This window comes from Phycodurus eques, chromosome 7 (assembly GCF_024500275.1).
Source record: "Phycodurus eques isolate BA_2022a chromosome 7, UOR_Pequ_1.1, whole genome shotgun sequence".
Lineage (NCBI taxonomy): Eukaryota > Metazoa > Chordata > Actinopteri > Syngnathiformes > Syngnathidae > Phycodurus > Phycodurus eques.
The window spans coordinates 3,533,867-3,542,445 of NC_084531.1; the positions used below are offsets into that span (position 1 = coordinate 3,533,867).

The 8,579-nt window shown below is 45.6% G+C and overlaps 1 long non-coding RNA gene across 1 annotated transcript; it reads left to right on the forward strand.

Annotated features, from left to right (window-relative positions):
- Positions 1 to 362: 362 nt before the first annotated feature.
- On the forward strand, positions 363 to 4,909 carry LOC133405188 (uncharacterized). Its single transcript, XR_009768916.1, has 2 exons — positions 363 to 859; positions 4,179 to 4,909. It is a non-coding gene; the product is annotated as an uncharacterized LOC133405188 (long non-coding RNA).
- Positions 4,910 to 8,579: the final 3,670 nt, after the last annotated feature.

The following is an 8,579-nucleotide window of genomic DNA, read 5'->3' on the forward strand; positions in this document are numbered from 1 at the left end:
CAGTTTAGATTACAAAAAAACTAATACAATTTACGGGCTTCATATGGACAGCATATTAGGGTCAGCAGGTCTGGAAAATTATATAACACAGAAAGGTTTAATTGCTTGTAGTGGAACACAAACTTTTAATTCCTTGTAGTGTGCCTGTACAGGTAAATAATTTGAGGACTAAGTGCCTTTATTAACTACATGTAATCATAGTATTTTGAAATATTGAAACAGACTGAGATCCAGAAATCCAAAGTCAATGACATCAATTAAAAAGGTTTTTTGAAGCAATTATTCAGCCACTGACATACAAACTGTCATTTCAAACTCGTAAATGTTTTCCTTCCCAACATGGCCACCAAGGAGGCACGTGGGGGCGTACCCAAGAGTGGGCGTAACCACACGGAGAGGCTGCAGACAGATACAATTGAGCTCACGAGGCAAGTAGAATGGCTTCCAGTTCAAAAACAGCGACTCTAAATGCGGGCTGCAGTGCGTGCTGAGCTCCGTGACGTCTGTACACCATTTTTCGTTGCTGTAGAAGCATGTCCCGCCGCCTTTTGTTTTCCCGGGTAACTCCAGGACTCGGTCTGTCCGGTGAAGATGGAAGCCGGGAAAGCATGACGTCGCCATCTCGGGGACAGCATCAAAAGCCAAGTCTCCGTAAAGCACAGGGCGGCGGAACGTCGGAAGTCTTTACTGGTCTTTATCAGAAGATGAAGGTCGTCCATTTTGTTGGGTAGGGAGCGTAGATTCTCGAGGTGGATCGACGGAAACGCCAATCTGTATCCTCTCTTGCGGAGTTTAACTTGGATGCTGGCTCGCTTCCCTCTGTCGCCATGCGCCAAAGACCACCGCAGTCGCTGCTCCGGTGAGTGACTCGGGGGAAAAACTGAGCGGAAAGTTGTTGAAAGAAACTCCGGAGTAGACTCCTTGATGTTTAGCAAGTCACCTCTTGTGTAAGTCGCGCAATGTCTCCAAAGACGAACGAAAAACAAAACAACAAAAAAAATACTAGGAACTGTTTTCTTTAAATGGGCAAAATCTCTAATGTACCTACTCGTTTGCCTTCACTTGTGAATTAAAAGTTGAATTCTAGCGAACAAAACAAACAAAGAAAACGAAAACAAAAACGTTTACATTGAGAGAGTGGAGAAGTGTGGCTCAGACACTGGCACTAGTTTCCGGTGCGCCTCAGCGGAAGGACACCGTATTGCAGCGTGAAGGTGTAACTTTCGTTGCAGCTCTGTTGCATCAGATCCGCAGGGGGACTCAACACTCTTGTGGGCTCACTATTGGCTTATACTGGGAACTTTTCGGTGTGTGTTTCTATTGGCCTCCCATCATTCTTACACTGATTGCTCATCATTTCACACGCGCACCGACCAGGGAGTTGTGTTACTGACCTCCAGAAGAAAAAATAAGATCCCACAGGTCATAATATAATTAACCAGCTAACTGCAATTGAGCTTATCAAAATTGGATTCATTTTTATGGATCTATTTCGATTTAATTATGAGAGTTAAATTAATAATGAGCAAGCAATTGTGAAACGGGACGGTAACTGAAATACAAATTAATATGCTTTAATTCCAAAATATTAAATCAAGAAGATGATTGTTGCACATTACAGATTTTTCCCACAAATGTTTTTTTAAATCTCATTATCCCCTTTCTTTTTCTTATGCATTTCAATCCTCTTTATCCCAATTTTTTTTTCACAGGTTGATATGGTTTGGCGGCACGGTGGCCGACTGGTTAGAGCGTCAGCCTCACAGTTCTGAGGACCCGGGTTCAATCCCCGGCCCCGCCTGTGTGGAGTTTGCATGTTCTCCCCGTGCCTGCGTGGGTTTTCTCCGGGCACTCCGGTTTCCTCCCACATCCCAAAAACATGCATTAATTGAAGACTCTAAATTGCCCGTAGGTGTGACTGTGAGTGCGAATGGTTGTTTGTTTGTATGTGCCCTGCGATTGGCTGGCAACCAGTTCAGGGTGTACCCTGCCTCCTGCCCGATGACAGCTGGGATAGGCTCCAGCACGCCCGCGACCCTAGTGAGGATAAGCGGCTCAGAAAATGGATGGATGGATGATATAATTCAACAACAGTGGTTGCAGTTCATTGCTCAGACAGAATAATTACGACATTAGAAAATAGCAAAAATAAAATGCTAAGGTTTAGATTAGTAGTTATTTTGTACCAATTTATAACAAGAGTATACCCCAAATAAAGGGTTCATAAAATGTTTATTACTGAGTTGATAATTATGTCAGAAACAGTTGCAAAACATTAAAAAAAAACAGTTATAAACATCTCATAGCTTACCATTTCGCCTGTTAAAGGTTATCAAATGTCATGACATTACAATTTATCACATTTTAATAAAGTGTTGACAGCACGTTATCACACATCTATAAACTCATCATGAGGGTACCCCTTATTGTAACCCACTTCTTACAGCATTTCCAAATTGTCTACAATTTTACAGATTGCACATTAAATATTCAAATTACCTAAATACAAACTAAATGTTGATTCCCATGTGAGCTTGAGCCTTTTGAACCATAAGGTCAAGTCCCCCCAAAAAATACAAATGTTTGTTGGAGAGATGCTTGTTTGACTTCTAGCTTCCTTAAACAAGCAATCTCTGCTCAGGCCCTTCCTCTGTGGAGTTTGCATGTTTGCCTGTACTTTCTGCTGGCACTCCAGCTTTTTTACGCATTCCAAAAGCGTATTTCTTGGGTTAATTGAAAACTCTAAATCGTCCATCGGCGTGATTATGAGTGTGAAGGATCCCAGTATGTGTCCTGCGATTGATTGGCTACCAGTAAAGGGTGGACCTTGCCTCTCACCGAAAGTCAGCCCGGATAAGCTCCATTTCACCCGTGACTTTAATGAGGTCAAAACAGTATAGAAAATGGATGTATAAATGCAGCTAAATTATTCATTCATTCATTCATTTTTTTTACCGCTTATCCTCACTAGGGTCACGGGCATGCTGGAGCCTATCCCGGCTATCTTCGGGCAAGAGGCAGGGTATGACCAGAACTGATCGCCATCCATTCACAGGGCACATATAAACAAACAAACCTTTCGCACTCACATTCACAGATCCTGGCAATTTAGAGTCTTCAATTAACCTATCTGCATGTTTTTGGGACTTGTGGTGGAGCTTGGGGATGGCTACTTGTACTTATGCTCTAACCAGACGTCCACCGTGCCCTTTTTATTATTTGGATTTAAATGTTCTTAACGTCTGATCGGAAAGACCTGTGGGTAATAATATTAATGTCAAAAATCACCAACTCATTTCAAATTATCCCTTACCATTTACGTTACCCCATACTTTGTCATAAGTTGGCCGCAATATTTTTATTCTTTCATGTACCACTCGAGCAGTGATTCTGAAAGTAGTGGGACGCGGGCTCCCTTGAGCAGGGATTTTGTTTGACGTCACGTCTGAGACGTACAAAAATGAGCAGCAACGCATAAAATATGGTGAATCTGCATCCACACAGACGCATAGCATTGCTCCCGTCGTATAGGTGTGTGTTGTGCTTCAGTGAATCATTATCCACTAAAAGTACGAGTCCTGTCTTGGTGCTAGCCAATCAGAGGCAGAGTAGGCCGGTAGAAGCTCATCCATGTTTTTATCTCAAGTAGACCTGACTATTGTAATGGTCTTCTGACTGGACTCTCCAAAAAGAACATTAAACAGCTGCAGCTCATTCAAAATGCTGCAGCTCGGGTTCTGACCAGAACAAAGAGGTCAGAGCATATTACTCCAATTCTGAAGTCTTTACACTGGCTCCAGGTCAGCTTTAGAATAGATTTTAAAGTTCTGCTACTGGTCTATAAATCACGAAATGGTTTACGCACTGAATACATGTAAGAAATGCTAAGGAATATAAACCCAGTAGGGCTCTGAGATCGACAGACTCAGGTTAAATAGTAGCGCACAGAGTCAAAAGCAAACATGGGGAATTAGCATTTAGCTATTATGCTGCACACAATGGAATAAGTTGCCAACAGAAGTTACATCAGCCCCAAGTGTGAAAGTTTTTAAATCCAGGTTAAAAATTCTTTTTTTCTCATCCTTTTCAGAGCATTTCCACTTTTAAATGATATTTCTTGCACTGCGCGCTGTTTTAATTGTACTTTTATTTTATTTTTTTCTCACTTTGTTTTGCAGTGGATTTTTTCACCTGTGGTTCTGAGTCGGTGGTCCCCCGGGAGAACACCGGCTTCCGATGGGCAGGAATGAATGAAGACTTCGAGACACCGCGGCTTTTGGGCTAATTAGATTTATTGAACAAGCCTTCGTGTCATAGCAGCTGCTTACAAGGCCAGAACAAAGAAAAAAGCTCCCAAAACTCCTGGATGCCAGTTTATAAAGGTTTAATTATCTGGGCGTGGAATTAACCCAGCCCCTGGGTTTAACCGGAATTTGGACGCTCTGCATGACCATATTTGGAGTGTTCTATTGGCCACAAGGTGGCACTCTGTGTCCGTGAAATACCCACACCCGCCCACTGGCGACAAACAGACTGGCCAGGCGAACAAATAGTACCGTTATCTCGTAAGGTGCAAAACAGTCCTCTTTGAAGACCGGAACTCCTGTTGTAAACCAAAGACAGGTTATTGTCTGACAAGAGAAGGAAAACCCTCATAAACGCACAAATGGCTGAAGGAATTCCTTTGATGTAGAAATATAAAGAAAAAATGGTTGGCTTGATTACTGATCTCAAAACACTTGGTCCTCTCAAAATAATTCTGACTTCAGTACTGTTCAAATATACTCCAGTTTTAAATGTTTCTAAGATGTTTTTCCTTTCTTTGGTTTCAAATGCTTTTAATCATGTAAAGCACATTGAGTTACCTTGTGTATGAAATGCGCTACATAAATAAATTTGCGTTGCCATGCTTTGCTTTCTCAGTGGAAGTTCCCACTTGGAGCACTTTTTAAAAGTGCATATAATATGTGAAACGCCATTATGAAACAAAAGAAAGTTTTTTGAACAAACATAACCTCTAAAACGGTTCAGTTGTGAAGATTTGTTCAATTAAAATATGTGTAATTGTTAGAGACTTCACTGTTGTGCCAAGATGTCAAACAGAAAAGGGGAAACACAAACTTTATTTTTCTGAAGTTGAGCATTTTATTTGAACACGTTTTTCCTTATTTACCCGGTGCTTGCTCTTATTGTGAATTGCAGCCCTACTTTTATTTTGTAAATGAGAGCACATGTGCTCAGACTGTGTTATGCGGGGGGTCCAGCAGGTGACCTGCGACGCCCTTGAGGTGGTCCAGCATGAGGCGTTCAAAGGACTTCATGACCACAGATGTCAAGGCGACAGGCCTGTAGTCATTCATACCCGAGATTGCAGGTTTCTTGGGGACTTGGATGATGGTGGAGCGTTTGAAACAGGATGGTACTTCGCACAGTTCGAGATCAATTGAAGATCTCTGTGAAGACTGGGGCAAGCTGGTCCACGCAGACTTTGATGCAGGATGGGAACACAAGGTCTGGGCCTGCCGCTTTTTAAATCTTTTGTTGTTTGAAAATGGGTCTAAAAAAAAAGGGAAAAACACTAAGGATTTAAAAAAATAAAAAACGAGGCTGGGGATGTAAGATTGTACAAGTGTGCAGGGCTGTGTTTGAATGATGGCTGGCATTTTGTTTGAAGATGAGTCTTGCATCCTGTTCGTGGATGGTCAACGCAGAAGTCAGAGGTGTGATTGTGGTCGGTGGTGTGGGTGTGGGGTGCGAAAGTCCATCCATCCATCCATCCATTTTCTACCACTGATCCGAGGTCGGGTCGCGGGGGCAGTAGCTTTAGCAGGGACGCCCAGACTTCCCTCTCCCCAGCCACTTCCTCCAGCTCTTCCGGGGGGATCCCGAGGCGTTCCCAGGCCAGCCGAAGGACGTAGTCTCTCCAGCGAGTCCTGGGTCGTCCCAGAGGTCTCCTCCCGGTGGGACCTGCCCGGAACACCTCACCAGGGAGGCGTCCGGGAGGCATCTGAATCAGATGCCCCAGCCACCTCATCTGGGTCCTCTCGATGTGGAGGAGCAGCGACTCTAGTTTGACATCCTCCCAGATGACCAAGCTTCTCACCTTATCTCTAAGGGACAGCCCGGACACCCTGCGGAGGAAACTCCTCCCATGCCCGAGTTTTTGCTTCAGCGACCACCAAAGCTGCATTCCGCTTGGCCAGCCGGTACCCATCAGCTGCCTCAGGAGTCTCACAGGCCAAAAACCCCCGATACGACTCCTTCAGCTTGACGGCATCCCACCAACGGGTTGCGGATTGCCACCAGGACAGGCACCAACCACCTTATGGCTACAGCTCTGGTCGGCCACCTCAGCAATGGAGGGGCGGAACATGGTCCGTTCAGAATTGATGTCCCCCGCCTCTCCTGGAACATGAGCAAAGTTCTGTTGGAGGTGGGAGTTGAAACTCCTTCTGACAGTGGATTCCGCCAGACGTTCCCAGCAGACCCTCACAATACGTTTGGGCCTTCCACGTCAGACTGGCATCTTTCCCCACCATCGGAGCCAACTCACAACCAGGTGGTGATCAGTTGACAGCTCCGCCCCTCTCTTCACCCGAGTGTCCAAGACATGCGGCCGCACGTCCGATGACACAACCACAAAGTCGATCATCGAACTGCGACCTAGGGTGTCCTGGTGCCAAGTGCACGTGTGGACACCCTTATGCTTGGAATGGAATCCCCAGCGGGAGCGCTCTCCAGCACCACTTCAAAGGACTCCAAAAAGGGTGGGTACTCTGAACTGCTGTTTGGTGCATAGGCACAAACAACAGTCAGGACCCGTCCCCCCACCCGAAGGCGGAGGGAGGCTACCCTCTTGTCCACCGGGATGAACCCCAACGTACAGGCGCTGAGCCGGGGAGCAATAAGTATACCCACACCTGCTCGGCGCCTCTTACCGTGGGCAACTCCATAGTGGAAGAGAGTCCAACCCCTCTCAAGAGAACTGGTACCAGAGCCCAAGCTGTGCGTGGAGGCGAGTCCGACTATACCGAGTCGGAACCTCTCGACCTCACACACCAGCTCGGGCTCCTTCCCTGCCAGAGAGGTGACATTCCACGTCCCGAGAGCCAGCTTCTGTAGCTGGGGATCGGATTGCCTTCGGCCACCGCCCAGCTCGCACTGCACCCGACCCCTATGGCCCCTCCCACAAGTGGTGAGCCCATGGGAAGGGGTGTGAAAGTGTCCTTTTCAAATCTGCAGTAGAAGGTGTTCAAGTCGTCGGCTCGTCGACTATTGTTATCAGCTTGGGGGGGATCGTCGCTTGTAATTGGTCAGCGATTATAATGCATGCCAGACTGATTTTAGAGTTGTTAGTGCTAAACTGTTTTTCCATTTTTGCTGCATAGTTTCTCTCTGCGATGTTAATTTTTTTAGTCAGCTGGTTTCTAGTGCGATTATACAGGGCCCTGTGCCCGCATTCCTTAGCTTGGCGAAGTTGCTTAAGTTTGACAGTGAACCACGGCTTGTTTTTATTGAATGTGCGAAATGACTTTGTTGAACACACACATCACAGAAACTAATATAGGATGTGACAGTCTCCGTATATTCATCCAGGCTGCCAGCTGAATTTTCATAGACACTCCAGTCGGTGCAGTCTAAACAGCTTTGAAGTTCTATCTTTGCTTCGTTGGTCCACTTTTTCACTATTTTCAGTTCTTGCCTGTATGTTGGTATTAAGTGAATTAAGCAGTGATCAGACGAGCCCAGGGCTGCGTAAGGTATGGGTTATTTAGCGTAGTATAGCAGTGGTCTAAAATTATATTTTCCCTGGTAGGACAGTCGATGTGCTGCTTGTATTTAGGGAGTTCGTGATTGAGTTTAGCTTTGTTAAAGTCCCAGATAATAATGAGTGGTGAGTCCGGGTGTTTTTTTTTCAATTTTGTTTACTTGTTCAGCGAGCATTAGCAGTGTGACATTTGTGTGAGCTTGAGGCGGAATGTAAACACCGGTGAGTATGAAAGATGCAAACTCACGAGGCGAGTAGAATGGCTTACAGTTCAAAAACTCAAAATGTGGGCTGCATTGTGTGTTGAGCTCCGTGACGTCTGTACACCATTTTTCATTGATATAGAAGCATATCCCGCTATCTTTTGTTTTCCCCGATAACTCCATTACTCGGTCTGCCCGGTGTAGATGGAAGCCAGGAAGCATGACGGCGCCATCGGGGACACCCTCACAAAGCCAAGTCTCCGTAAAGCACAGGGGGGCGGAACGTCTGAAGTCTTTACTGGTCTTCATCAGAAGATGAAGCTCGTCCATTTTGTTAGCTAGGGAGCATAGATTCGTGAGGTGGATCGTCGGAAATGCCAATCTGTATCCTCTCGCGGAGCTTCAGTTGGATGCCGGGTCGCTTCCCTCCGTGGCATCCGTCTCCATGCCCCAAAGACCGCAGTCGCTGCTCCGGTGAGTAACTCAGGGAAAAAACGGATGGGATTTGTGGAAGTTGGTGAAAGAAAGTCCGGAAGAGACTCCTTGATGTTGAGTCTCCCCTTGTGTAATTCGCGGAATGTCTCCAAAGACGAATGAAAAACAAAAAA